General features: G+C 42.2%; 1 protein-coding gene across 3 annotated transcripts in view; it reads left to right on the top strand.

Moving 5' to 3' along the window:
- The first annotated feature begins 3697 nt into the window (after positions 1 to 3697).
- Positions 3698 to 15046, top strand: part of LOC134617951 (plexin-A1-like) — a 307268-nt gene continuing 295919 nt past the window's right edge. For 2 of the 3 annotated variants that reach the window (XM_063463038.1, XM_063463040.1), the window contains exon 1: positions 3698 to 3875. The gene's annotated coding sequence lies outside the window, so the exon portion shown is untranslated. Of the gene's footprint in view, positions 3876 to 4185; positions 4240 to 15046 lie in introns of those variants that run through there. The other variant, XM_063463039.1, reaches the window with a different exon arrangement.

Consider the following 15046-nt stretch of genomic DNA (forward strand, 5'->3'; position numbering starts at 1 on the left):
ATACGTCCCAGTCACATAACAGAGAACTGTTTTTAAAAGATATTTATATATGTACACTTTTCAAAGATGTAGTGTTACTTGTGTCACTCTCTAAAGCAACAGAGAAATAAACATTTCTAGTATGTAGTATATGCATCCCAGCCAACCCAGCATGAGCTCTACTGGAGTGCAAAATATTGGAGTTGCATGATTTTCATAAAATGTATTAAAAAGAAGGCACAGCGTTCTTTTTGCATAGGTTGTATATGACGTATTACTAGGAAACATTCAATTATATGCTTATTGTGCATGTTTTGAGTGATGGCACGTGTTTTTGTTGTGGGTGTTTAAGATTGTCATTCTATATTTGTCTGAGGAAGAGCTTTGTGTGCTGAGTGTTACACAGCAGATAAAATCCTTAAATTGGAGCTGTTCAGTGTTGTAATGAACCCAAGGAGAATTATTCTCCAACTGTGCAGTTCCCCGAAAAAGTTCAGCTTTTTTTAACTCATTGTTTTAATGTTTACAGTAGTGTGTAAATGTCGTGAAACACTCATCATTTCTTTATATTTTTGCTAGGAAAATATAACACATAGATCCAGGATTATTGAACGTTGTACAAGCCCACGTGAAAATACATTATCTAGAGCAAAAACTGAGTTTGTACAATTTTAATGAGCTTTAAAATCAGTTTTTGGCATGAACGTCTTTTTTCTTCAACACAGCCTGAACTCTCTTCTACAGCATTCTTGTGATATCTTTAGGTAGTCTTCAGGAATGGATCTCTGGGCTTCTTAAAGGACATTCAAAGTTCTTCTTTGGATGGTGGCTACCATTACATTAATAATGTTGAGGTTTGGGCTTTGGGGAGGCCAATGCATGACTGACAGGTTTCCAATCTGTGTCTTTCTATCCTGCACCGACAGTGTGTTTAGGATGATTGAAATGATGAAAAATGAAGCTGTTTTCAGTCAGACTCTTTCCAGATGGTTTTGAATGGTGGAACAAACTTTGCATTCATATTTTCATTCATTTTGACAAAATCCCCAACAATGGTTGAAATCTGACACTCACCTTTGGTTGTAGACACATTTACTTTTGTACGGCTCTCCTGACCTCTTCAATACATACTCATGACAATTTGGGGAAAAAAATAACATAAAATAGAAAGTTCAAATTTTCATTCATCACTCTAGAAGACCTCTTACCACTGATTTCTTACTTTCACTGATTTTGTAATTTAAGATTTTCTCCATTTTCCCCAACCTTGAGAATGGTTTTCTATCAGCCAACCTTCCACTAAGACCGTTTCTCATGAGGCTTTGTCAAACAGTAGATGGATCAATTAAAGAACCAGATGCATATCTCAGGTCCTGTGTCAGGTCTTTGATGGATTTTTTTCCCTATTCCTTTACAACACGAGTTTCAGATACTTTGTCCTCCACTTGCACAGTTTCCTCAGTGATCTTTGCTAAGCTTTTTGTTGTATGTTGACACAAGACTGGTTCATCCTTTGAGCTGAGTGCAGTTTTTATGCTTGAATGGTTCATATGTCAGTGGCTTAACAAAAAAAAACATTCCTGTGAAAATGGTGATGTATGTCAAAAAAAAAAAAATTCTGAGTGACCTTCAGAAAGCCTTGAGAACTAATGATCAAGACCTCTTAAAAATAAAGAAAATGCAGAAGACCTTTGCACTGCACTATCTGTACAACTACATCTTTTCTGCTTGGGTTTCATCTCAGCACTCTTGTTAATGCAGGCTATAACGCTGTAAAGGTTGTATTTGTCATTGGATTACATAATTCTTTAAAAGGTAAATGCATATTTATATGAAAGATGCAGTGGTAACTCACTGCACTCCTAAGGCTATAATTTGTTTACCAGCATCTTTACCTGCTGTGAATCTACCTTTTTCATATTCATAAGAAGGTTGGAGGTGACGCATGAAATCATTTTGAATGTTAATGACCTGTCACTCTTATTCAGTAGTATAAAGTATATAAATACAAAAAAAACCCCCAAAACCACAGTGTGGTCTCTGGTTCGTGCTGTTGATTGTTTTGTTTTTGTCACATAGTGAGATAGTAAACTATGACAAATAAATTTAAAAAATGTAACCTTCACCTCAAGGCTTTAAAACTGATTTTACATTTAGAAACAGTCGATCTATATGAGCAGGAAAAAATGATGTGGCTAACAACTTGACAAGATGTGAATGACTCAGGTATTCTTAGGATGAACTCTGTATCACACTAGTATCACATCAAGCTGCGTAAGACCGTAAGAGTTAGCAGAAAGGATGTACGCACATAGGCATGGACATATGCGGTAACTGGAGCAGAAGAGTATCATCTGTGTAACCACATCCTTGTCCTCGGAGTGGAGAGAGGGAACCCGATATCCATCGTCCTGTAAAACTCCCCAGTCATCACTAATATGGGCAGGAATATCCCATTTAATATGCACAAGGGGACCGCAAAGGTCAGAGCAGGGGGGCCCGGGGTGAAGAAATGCTGCAAAAAATTCTTGCAGATAAAACAAAAATGATGCTTGGAGCACAGAGCGGCTATGCTTTCTCCTTTATGGTGCAAATTAACTTCCTGACTCCAAATATCTCAGGGCTGCAGCGCAAGTCATGAGAAGACAACCCAAAGACTTTGATTTGTGACTGTCAGTTAGAAAAGAAATACATGTCTTTCCATGCAAATGGTCACCTGGCAACAACTGTCACCATTTGAGAGAGCTTAATCGGTGGTGGTGGAGGGGTGGGGATAATGATGGTGTCCCATATGTATCATTTGCGAAAGCCTGATGATCATCGTCTGAGATATTACAAACAACGACGTGCATAATTAAAGCTGTGTCTGTGGAGACTCACCTTCAGGTAGCCAATTAGTTTTATATTATTTGTTTTGTATTACTATTTAATTTCAGTATTAAAGTATTCAGGCAATTTGTGATTTGAAAAGGAGAAAAAAATATTTATATTGCTGTGTGAAGATCTGCTTTAAATCAGCCACAGCAGCCAGGGGTCTTTGAAGTAACATACAAGGCCGACACTGCCGATAGAGATGATTTGTCAAGTTTCAGGGGAGCTGACCTTCAGCATTGAACGGCATCGATTAGACAGAAACAAGTGTGCACGCGCGCACACGCACGAGCGCCCAACACGCCGAGCTTCCGATATGCATTCATGAGCGCTCGTCTACAGCGCATGCACTCATGAATGCATACCAAATCTCCCACACAAGGGTGCACACGCATGTATACATCACGTGGGGCAGTGAGACATGAAAACAGAGCAGTGGTCCTCTGCATGAGGCCAAGATGAGCAGAGCAATCAATCAAAGTGTGCGTGAGGGTCCCTCAAAAAAAAAAAATATATATTTTTTTTTTGCACAAGGGGACCGCAAAAAATATATATATATATATATTTTTTTTTAAAAAGTACATCCTTTGATTACTGTTGTTCAGCCAGTGCAAAGTGAGATTAAGAACACAAGGGTCCAATGCTGCCACCTACACACACCATGGAGTAGTGCGCCTGGACACACGCTGTAACGCATTTGCGCCGCCAGGTGACGCACTCCTGTCACTGACTCTCTCCCTCCCTCTCCCTCTCTCTCGGTCTCTCTCTCTCTCCTCTTTGGGATGCCGGAGTCTGACTGCAGCTCTCCTCTCATTCATGTTGAGCGCTGCTCTCGTGTGCGCACGGAACTGCAGAGCTGAGCTTTTGGAACCGTCGCTGCTGCTGCTGCTGTTGCTGTGTGACCAGTCCCGGCGGGAATGGAAACATCTTCTGCTGCAACATCCTAAATCTATATTTACATTTTTTTAAAAAAAAGAAAGAAAAAGAAATGCCATGCAGCACGAATGCAGAGGACGGTTTGATCAGTAAGTACAGCCAAACTTTTCGTGGTTGATAGTCATCTCTCAACTCGTCTCGGAACCCTTTCCCCCCCTCTCTCTTTTTTTTGTATTCTCCTACATCCGAAATGTTGGTGACATTCCTTCTCCCTCTCCGACCCTTCCTCTCCTTGTCGCCCTTCGTACCCCTCTTGCCGATGCCTCTCTCCCGACTTCCACTCTAACCAGAGCACACATGGACCACTCAGTGCTGCGGGGGGGGGGGTGTTGTGTTTCTCTCATTTTTGCGCTTTGGAGGGGAAGCAGCCAAACGCACGCTGAGGTTGCACATGGACTATCTGAAGGTCTTTTCTTTTTCTGGCTTTTGGTGGAATTGCTCAAGTTGTTGAAGGTGAAGGATTGCATTACTTCACTGGCGAGGAGCTGCTGCGGATTTTTTTTTCTTTCTTGGATGCAAAGTGGCAGCATGAATGAGGCAGTTATAGTGCAAAGATGCGCGGCGGTGTTTTATGTCCAGCATGTCACAGCTTTTAATGTTGCTGTGGTGCGTAGTGAGGACGGCAGGAGTCTGATAGGAACGCTGTCGCAATGTAATAGTGGTGCCGTTTAGAAGAGCGATCAGTCACCGAAACCTCTGCTGAGCACAGCCGGCTCACCAGAAAATTGTACCGGACTTTTTAAAGATACATTTTTTATTTTGTGGCCTGTTGTGATTTATCATGACGATTGTTTGCTGAAAACTTGTGATGTCGCTCAAGACACGAAATCAACTTGGAAACACGCGGAGAGTGCGCGTGCACGCTTGCATGCATGCAAGGTCTCATATGTTTGGTTGTTGTGTATGCGCCTAGACGCAAAATGTAAATGTTTGACCTATGAATCCGAGAGCTCGTGGGTGTTGTTTGCTTCCACGGCTGTGTGTGTGTTTGTGAGATATGAGTGGATTTGCAGATTTTGTGTTCCTGTGTGTTTGTCCCATACCCTCCCACATATAAAAATATATATCCAGGCGGGCACACACGCACGCCCATAGCGTCATCATTTTTGGAGGCACGTCAAACGTGCTCTGACAGTTTTGTGTCACCTTATGAATTTTTGACTTGAAATGCGTAGGTGAGGCAGACAGGCTGATTTTGAGAGACTTACGGGCATCAAGCCACCAGTTTGCCTGCCAAGCACACAGAAAAAGGAGGGGGGGGGGAAATATATCTCTTTAGGTTGTGTGTGTGTGTGTGTGTGTGTGTGTGTATGTATGTGAGAGAGAGAGATGTGAGCCTTCTCTGCATATTCCATCCTCATCTCCCTCCCTCTCTCTCTACTTATCTCTCTCAAGGGTAAACTTGTGAGCATGAGTGTGTGTTTGTGTGTGTGATGATGTGGGTGTTATGTGGAGAGATGCAAAGAGATGAAGGGAAATAGAAAGAGAGAGAGACCCCCTTTCTTAAGTGTGCGTCTGTGTGTCATGTTGCGCCTGTGCTGGGACCCGTCGATAAAGCAGGAAACCCTGAGCATCACTTCCACTCCAGGGCCGAGGCGTGACATCCAATGTGACTAAGTGACTGGGGAAAATATTAGTTCCTGGTTGCACCCGGAGAAACGCAGTGGGGTTTTTGTTGTTCTTGTGCTTTTTTTTTTTTTTCAAAGGTTTTTAGACCAAAATGAGTCACAATCAGACTCCGGCGACAGCGGTGCTGGATGTGCTTTGAGGTGCTTGCAACCTAATTACCTAGTTTATTCTTGGAGTCTTTTATTATTAAATTGTTCATAGAGGGTATGATATTCTCTCCCCCTGCTCATTATGCATCCTGTTTCTACCTACAATAGACGTTCTGTGGGTAAGCAGTGTTGTAGTCGCATCGAAGTGGACTTCTAGGATTTCTCATGTGGCTTTTTAAAAACAACTCCATACTCTGTTGGATTTAAAAAAAAAAAAACTTGTCAAAATTTAGTGCGACATTTAATTAACACTTTCTTTGTGGGTGATGTGTCACACGTGCCTGTAAGCAGGTACTTTTCTGGCATTTTAACCTCTTTTTTTTTTAACCCTAAAACTGTAATATACTAAAGCTTTGGACTCATTTTTGAAATTGCAGTATCCCTTTGAGGTTAATTAACTGAAATTAATCAAAGTAATTAAGTAATTACCGCATAGTACTAAGGGGTATTTCGATGAGCAGCCTCATTTTGGGGTTGTGGATGCGACTTAATTATGTATGCCTCTGCTTTTTTTGGCGCTTCCTTGACATTGAATCACTATAACCATCTTAGACGCCTGCCTGTAGTTCGGAGATGGTTTTGTATGGGTGAAAGCAGCAGCCACCGCAGGGAATCTGTGTGTGTAGGAGGGTCAGGTAGTGGTGGTGTGGCGGAAGGGCTGCTGGAGCCCTGTCTTTACTCTCAACCCTCAGATCCCGGCTGAGATGAGAGCCGCAGACAATCGACAGTGCACCCTGCAGTCCGTACCTCGAGTGCTTTTAACAAATAAGGCCAGGAGGAGAGGGGGGCGAGCAGAACTGCAATAAAGCAGACTGATAAAGCAGTCTGAACTCAGTCGGTGTGAGAAACACTCACAGTAAGGGTGGGCTATGGTAACGTGTCCGTATGATGCAATGAAAATGACATTTAGCCGACGGTTTGTTTTTTATTTTATTCCTGTCGCCTTTAGAGATCTCCGTTTAAATACTGTATGTGCAGCCCCGGTGGGAGCCGAATTGCCGACCCAGCGGTGTTAGAGCTGCGCGCTCTCTCCTGTTGAGCTGCTGATGACTAGACTGCCAAGAAAAGTGATATTGCGTGGCAGAATACCAGTCTGAATGCAACAAACAACACATTTTTTTCCTTCCACTGCTTGAAAGGCAGTTTGTCTCCCTAGTTTAGCTTATGCATGTGGCTTGGATAACTCAGTGACAGACTAGAGCGCCAAATATGGTTTATCAGAGCAACATTCCCACCAGGTCACATACTTGATTACAACCAAAAGCAGTCAGCTGACGATGGGATTTTCCCTCCGCTTGCTGCCTATACGTAGCTGTCAGTCGTTCCAATAAGGAGATCTATTTTTAAAATAATAACTTTACTGTTTTGTTACGTGTGAGCCCAGATAACCAAGTGCAGGACACCTTCAGAGTGGTGGAGTTCAGTGGTTCCACTGAAAACCTCTCGATCAGATCAGAGCAGCGTGGCTGTGTGAAGGACGGGGTCGTGGTTGCCCAGGAGCTGATCTATGCAGTGATATTTGAAGACTCGCCATCTGTCAGTCACTGTTTCAAAGAAAGAGGATTGAATGATCTAAGAATGAGAGGAACATTAGAAAAAGGAGCTTTCATCGTTTATGTTTAGCCAACGCTTTGTGATTAGTGCTCATTAATATGAAGCATTTAGTAAGAATTTAAGAATGTATTTTTCCTTTTTTAACGATCAGTCACTGACAAAGTGTTTACAGCACCCAATTTTAGGCTGAACAACAAAAACAAAAAATCAGACCTGGGAAGGATGCAAGAAGAAACGATTGGAGCAAAAGAGAGAGATGGAGAGAAGCGATGGGGCTTTTAAGTTCCCCGCATCTTTTTGATGCAGCCTCTGCGCTGAAAGGCCATGGCAGATCAAACGGGGCAGGCAGATTGAAATAGTTCCTCTTGTAAGGGGGAAGAGACGCTCCGACGCCGTGCAGATGTGACAGGTAACCGCGAGACGGAGGTGGGAGCCACTTTCGCACGCTGCCTGATTGGAAGCGCTCGCTTCCCTAGTTGAAAATAAGACTTGCAAAGGAGCTTTTTGATTGTCGTTAGCATTGGCGTTTGGAATTTTCAAGCGAGACGAGCGGCAAGTGGGTGGGCGGGTGGACGGGGGGAGTTATTTCCTATCCGGGTGAGTGCGAGGATAATTCTGCCGCTGTTTTGTCAGCAATTAAAAGAATTTCAGCAACCCAATTTCTTGTGCTGCTGCTGCTCCAGACCACGCAGCTTGTATTTGTTGTCCCAAATGGCCAATTTCTGCCTTATGTTCCGTGCTGTCTGAACAGTTGAGGCAGCAAAATAATCTGTGTGTGTGTGTCTTTGTGAGCATGTGCACGACCCCTATCTCCATGTGCAGCCAAACAAAATCCCTGAACTTCCTGTTCTTATGCAGCATCAATCCAATCAGCATATCCCCATATTTCCCATACTCAGAAAAGTGTGTCTGGGAAATACACACACACACACACACACACACACACACCCACGCACTTGAATATCCTCCCTTAACCCTCCTTTCTCTCCTTGTATATATTTAGTGCTGGGCCAAGGTCAAAGTTGGAGTGCTTCATTCTTGTTTTTTCCGTACATGGCTTTCAGATGCAGATCTGTCTTCTGTTATCTGTAATCCTGGTTAGACTTTCCCTGGGCTATGGGGACGTGTGGGAGGAAGGTACAGCAGGGAAATGATAAAAAGGAGCAGAGGAAAAAAAGGATGACAGAAGGAAGGATAAGGCGGCTACAAATCTGTGACTTTTTGGGCATTGTACCTTGAATATTTAACTCCGAGACATCAGTATGAGGACTTGACGCGCTATAAAAGGTTCCACTGTGATTAAAAAAACAAGAGAGAGACTAGATGGAAGGGGTTTCCGAGTGATAGGTTTGTCTTGTTCATCTGAAATCAACCCCCCCTCCCTCCCCCCGCCAGCAATAGGCGAGCTTTAGTGATAAAGTACTCCTTTTCTTTGCCAGAGTGGGAGGAAACTATACTATATGAAAGTCGAAACTCACAATCCACACAGCGTGACATAAAAAAAAATATCCAAAAAACAGATACAATACCTTTCTCTACATTGAGCTCTTGCTCGGTGTTTATGAAGCAGTTTAAATTTTGCTCTTGAGCTTTATCGCTTCCTTTGGAGAGAGAAGAGAACATAGGTGACATCAGAGAGAATCAGTAACAGCGGGCAGGGACCGGTTTCGTTTTTTAAGTTGCTATAGTGACACCATAAAAGTGTTTGTTGAAAAAGGAGAGAAAAAAAAGCTCACAAGGATGGGCTTTAGGAGGACTCGCTGAGGTGTGAAGAGGTGAGCGGACAGGTGAAAACGGTAATGTACAGTGTGCTCGGCTAGGGCTCGGTGAAGGGGGGTGGGGAGGGGGGAGTAAGCGGGTATAAGAGGCCGGAGAAATTAGAATGTTGTTGAGGTGAGGAGGTCGGATGCAAAGGTAACGGCGGGTGTTACACTTCTCTCTGTCTTGCTTTCAGACAATTTTCAGGTAAAGCACTTCACAGTTGCAGAAAGGAAATTGAAAACAATAAAGTGGGTTTCAAGCAGAGCACCGGGAAATGAGGAAGTAGCCACAAGGCTCCGAAGAATCTTTCAAATTAGGCAAGTTGTTTTTGTTCCTTCATATATCATGCTGTCTGAAGATGAACAAGTACGTCTGGCAGCTTTTCAACTCGGTATGTAATCTAATGGAGCAAACTCTCAAAACACACGGAATCATAGCTGGTGGCACACTCTGTTCTGCCCCCCTTTAAAAAAAAAAAAATAAAAAAAAATAATATATATATATATATATATACATATCAGGGAAAGAAGAAGAATAATTGCAGAGGGGGAAACAACAGAGCATCAGCAGAGTAAAGTCTTGGAGAAAAAAAACGCAGATGAGTTTTAAAGAAAGTGAGAAAAAAATTGAGTAAGGAACTGGAGGGCAGTGAGGCAAAGACAGAGTGACTGCATTCCTGACAATCTGTCTCAAATTATGAGACTCTAAGAAGAAGGAGGAGGAGGGGATGGATAGAAAGTCACTGAGGTTGAAATCATGCAGCCCTAATTCAGGTTTTCCTTGAAGTGATTAGGAATTCAAAGGCATCAGTAGAGAAGGGAAACGTCACAAAGAAAGAGCTGAGAGAAGACACAGCAATGAGGGGCCAATTCCAGTGTGGCCCCTTTACACTTTAACTGTGAAGGGTCTGCCACATTTAAGTGCTGTTCCAAGCTAAACAGCCTCGAGTGGCAGTGGGTTAGAAGGCCTTCAGGCTTATGGACCGCAATCTATCAAGTGCAACACCTTATTTTGTGTCTTATATGAAATTCCATTTGATTTCAAGATTCAAGATTTAATCAATTTTTGTTCATGATCAGGAATTTTATTGCCCAAATAAAACTGAATGGTACAGTCCGTCGTTTTTTAAGTTTATATATTAGAAGAAAGTTGTTGAGGGTTTCTCTGTAGTATTGTAGGGTCTTCAAATATCATATACGTTGTCAGTTGGCGTTATATAACGTCAGCTAAATTGAATTGAAGTAAAAAAGTATATTGAACTCATAAATATACACAGGCTAGTGTGTAATTTCACCTCCAAAACAAATGAATACATCCACTCAGGGCTTTAACACACAAACATTTCCCCAAGCATGTTATTTATTATCCATATTGTTGCAATTACTTAATGTCAGCAGATTAGACATGAATCCCTCTAAGCAACGAAGCTGGTTAGAAGCTAACATTATGCTAGCTAATGTTAGCTTTGAGTTAAAAAGTAATACTTTCCCTGTGACGAACAGTTTGATAAAATTCTCACATTTTGTGAGAGTTTATTCGCTAAGTGTCTGAGTTCAACGACGTTAGAGCCACTCCACATTTCAAAGAAAGTTTCATTAACGCTAGCTAACAGAGGCTAACAGCAGCGCTTACCAACAGAACAGTTCAGGATACAACAACTCACTCAAGTATCGCTGTTACTGGACAGAAGTGAGTTTCACTGACTGATCAACTCATATTGGACTCCTTTCACAAAGTTTTACGGCTTCTTCCAGAGTAAATAAACATGTACATGGAAATGACATTAGGCTTCCATCTGTATCTAAGCTTTTAAGATTCAAGTGTGACACCATACGGAGTTACACTCTTCCAGGATTGGGAGCATGGTTGGAACAGACCCAGAGTGACATGGGTGACTCATTTGATAAATCACGTTTTTCTGTCTTTGGCAATTTGGATCACAAGACTTATTGTCGTAAGTCAGTATCCGTCTGCTGATCACTTTCTTGTGATGGCCTCATGCTTCTTTACTCGAGTGCAGCTTCAGAAGTTTTTAATTTGTTGCCAGTAGAACACAACATTTAGAAATTTCTCTACTTAACCAACAAACAGACTATAATGGGTGCGGAATATGTTCAGCAACAACACTCGAAAGCCTCGTTCGGACAAGATCGCTTCCTACAAGAATGCGAGCTAATCAGGGAGTGATGGTACGTTTGTCCGAGCCTACAGCTGGATGTAGTGCTACATGGGATTTGATGAGGAGGTGAAGCTGTGATTGTACAGAGGTGCTTAGAAGTCAGTAATATTTCATCTGAGTTGGTCTTTTTGTGGCACTTGATTTGGACGAGCCTCAAACAACCTGTCAAGCATGAAGAAATAATGACGTTCACATAAAAAAGTGGGGTAGTGGCATGAGTCTTAATTAGTTTTCCCACACAACTACACTGTATTTGAAGATGGAGGAGCAAACAAAAATAATTCCATATATAGACCTAATTTGTGACTAAATCTGATGGAGGGATAATCGCCCGGCCTCTCCAGTAACTTCCTCATTCCATGAGCAGACTTCAACTCCACCATGTTGGAGTTGGATTTGGTTTAGGTTGCATCAGTTGTCCCTTTTCTGCTCTGTAGCCTGTCTTTGTGAGCTCACTCTAGTGGCAGCAGGCACTCTACCTGCTGCAGGTTGTAGTTGGAGTGCCTTTACAGATCTCAGTGAATAACCAAGCAGAACAGTGACAAACATCGCCAGCTGCTGTTTAAGATGGAGGGATTGGGGTCTGTCAGATTGTAGACCGAGGAACTCCTATAGGGAAACACTTGATGGTAAGGACTGGATGTAGCTGGTTAGGAACAACTGAGCTTTCAAAATAAGAGTGAGGATATTGCCCAGTGGTAACTCATTTGTGTTGCTGTGTCAGACAGTTGAAAAAATACAACAAAATACGCTTGGAAGACTGTCAACATACCTGGGCAGCCTGTCCAAGTATAGTCTATGTGTGAAAAACACAGTTATTGTGACTATTCGCTGATGCAGCTACAGTTTGAGGAATATTTTCAGACAGCCACTTTTTCCTGGCAATTTATGGCATTGATTTTGCCAGATGATTTGAAGTGTTAAGTTGTATTTGTATCCTAAACGGTTCCAAAAACAGTGTACGGTAACATCATTTTTATCACAAGTCACGAAGAAAGAAAAGAATAAATAAAGACTGAAAAAGAGTGTTTGAGTGTTTATCACGCAGCCAACAAAACCAATTTAGCAGCTGGAGGAGAACATAAGGTAAACAGACATAGTCATCGAGAGGGATCCTGGCAGGTCCCCCTTGGCTTTGCTGTGAGGAAATGACAGGAATGACAGTTAGCAGAAATGCTGAGTCAGCGAGTGCAATGACACTCCCCGAATCATCACACACATGGCTGTTTGTGCACGCTCAGACACACACATCTCATTTTGTTGAGTGCTCGGTCAAACACAAACCTGAATGCGTGAGGGAGGGGTGGCTGTAATGTCGTGTGAGTGTGTGTGTGTGTGATGAGAAACAGGATCAGAGAACCATTTGCAATGCGCGCCGTCATCCGTCTCTCATCTTGAGAAAAGTGTGACTTCCAGGTTCAGCATTTTTCCTCAAGGCCATCCCAGCAAACGTCCTTGCTTCTTTTATGTGTCATCTATAGGCTCATATACATCTTGTTGTTTGACTGCTTTTGAATTTGAAATGTTTAATTGACTCTGAGCCCAAGTGGTGCAATGAAATTCAATTGATCTCAAGTTTACTACTGGGCCCGTCATCTCGAGTGGGCATTTATCTGGGCTGAACTCAGAGAGGAAGGAGAAGTACATTAAACACGCCAAAATGTAACCACCATGGCTTTTGTTGTGATAGATTAACTTCTTCCTTGGTTTGAGAAGTGAACTTTCCCCTCTCGGTTTAAGCCTCTTTGGGTTCTGCCAATCCAGCTCGGCTTTCTTTCTTCCATTTGCCTTAAAAGCAATCCTGGCAGCTAGAAATCGCCCGGAATTCTGTCGCAAAGACGGCTATGGTTTATAAGACACAGAAACAGTGCAGTATTGATAGTAAATGCCTCCTCTCAACCACAAACAAAAAAATAGGGGGTGATACTGCGTGGGTCAAAAAACATCTTCAAATCCATTTAAGGCACCTTGAATTTTCCTGTTTGAAACTGGCGTCTCCGCGGCCATTGAGTATGCTCCGCGTATCGCTGCTTTTATAAGGTGGTGATGCATGGGAAACCATTTTAAGGTGGTGCAGACGGGCAATTTAGCTTTTAACAGATGCAGGGGGTTGCAAATGGACGGAAATTGGAGAGAAAGTGTTGAGTTCGGTGGAAGCAGCAGTGACACAACCACAGGAGAAGCTTTTGTCTAGCGAGATGAATTTACTCAATAACCTCCGCCTAATGGGGTTGTCTGTTATTTTCTGTTTTTGTGCCTATCTCTATTCCTCTCTCCTTTCTCCACAGCTGAAGTATTGTGCGCTCTTATTTCGTGTGTTATTCTCACCCCCTCCGTCTCTTTATCCTCTGTCTGCGTGGCGCTGTCTTTCTTTTCATTCAGGAGGCTCACATTGCCTTCTAAAAGCCCAGAGAATTCTTAAGTATTAGCTATTATTTCAAGCCTTTTCATGTTTCTCATCACACAGCCGCAGGTGCTTTTGTCCACTTTTCCGTTTATGCAGATCAGAGTTGCTCTTACCGCCAGCTACAATCTAATTTTACTGTGTGGAGGTATATTGGTATCAAAAAGCCCAAACTCATTGTTCATCACATCAGAGAGCCAAGTGTTTTGAAATCAAGGCGCTATATTGTGTTATAGGCTCATTTTGGGGTTGCTGGTAGATAGAAATCTAAAGTCACATCAGACTCGTACACGTCTTGTTTGGATTTCACTTTTAAAACTTTTTTTTTTTTGCAAATCCTACAGCCTTGTCTCAACATGCTTGTCAAACTTTCTGAGACTTGCTTTCATGTAGTCTTGGCCTTTGGTCTTGTGTGAGTACAGTTGACTTTTGTAGCCACACCAGCATCACAGCTCTGGAGATGGTTATGTCAGCCTGCCTGTCTATTACTTCTGTCCACATTGGGCAAAAAACCAGAAATGAATGGACCAAATGACATTCATTCTTGCTACATAAATTTTCATAAAAACTTGAGTGATCTCTAAGTTTTCCTCTAGCACCACTGTGAGATTGTCACTTGCGGTTTTGCTGTAAAATTTGGAGCAGACATTCAGATTCCCCTTAAAGATGACCAGTTGCTCCAAAACTGATTACATACAAGCGTCTGACACTCTAAAGCAGGTGACATTGATTTTGTGCCTTCTAAACATTAACATGTATGCAGTCTCGCTATTCTTTAAGTTCTCGAGTAACTGTTCTGCAAATAACACTGCAGAACAGTGCAGATGTTCTGCAATTAAGACATACTAACAAATCACAACAATAGTTGCCTTGAGGCACTTTATGTTGTAAGGTAAAGACTCTACAATAATACTGAGATGACCCTCTATGGACAAGCAATTGGCAACAGTGGGGAAGAAAAACTCCCTTTTAATAGGAAGAAACCTGCAGCAGAGCCAGGCTCAGGGAAGGACAGCCATCGGCTGCGAATGGTTGGTTAATGATTAAATGCCGAGTGGTGTTGAACACATAGAGAGTGAAAATACTTCTGCAGTGTTATGTACAAGTGCAGGTAATGTCTCATTTTTTCATTGTACTTTTTTATTGTTTCACAAGAAAGCGTCCTCATTTTAGGCAGTTAGATTCATGTGCAAACACATGGCAAGATTTCATACCTCTGGTTATTTATGCAATGTTGAGTGAGCTCTGACTCATGGCTTCGTGACTTGGAGTATCATCCATTTGGACTTTGGACACCCAGTCTATTTTCTGACCAAATCTCTTGATGATCTTTGTGCCCTAATCCTATAGGATGTGTAGCATAAAACATGGATCTCAAAAATCCTAAATCTTAACAAATAAACAGTTTTAATAGACCTCTAAATGTCTTTTTCACTTCCATATAACTAAAAGCAGTGGACAGTGATATGTTGTTATCAGCTGTTCCACCAAATGTAATGGTTGGATTGCTTAAAAGGTAAAACAAAAGGCACAGAAATTGGCAAATGAACCCATCCTGATCTTGGTTGCTGTTGTTCAAAAAGC

The sequence above is a fragment of the Pelmatolapia mariae genome, linkage group LG20 (genome assembly GCF_036321145.2).
Source record: "Pelmatolapia mariae isolate MD_Pm_ZW linkage group LG20, Pm_UMD_F_2, whole genome shotgun sequence".
In the NCBI taxonomy this organism is placed as follows: Eukaryota; Metazoa; Chordata; class Actinopteri; order Cichliformes; family Cichlidae; genus Pelmatolapia; species Pelmatolapia mariae.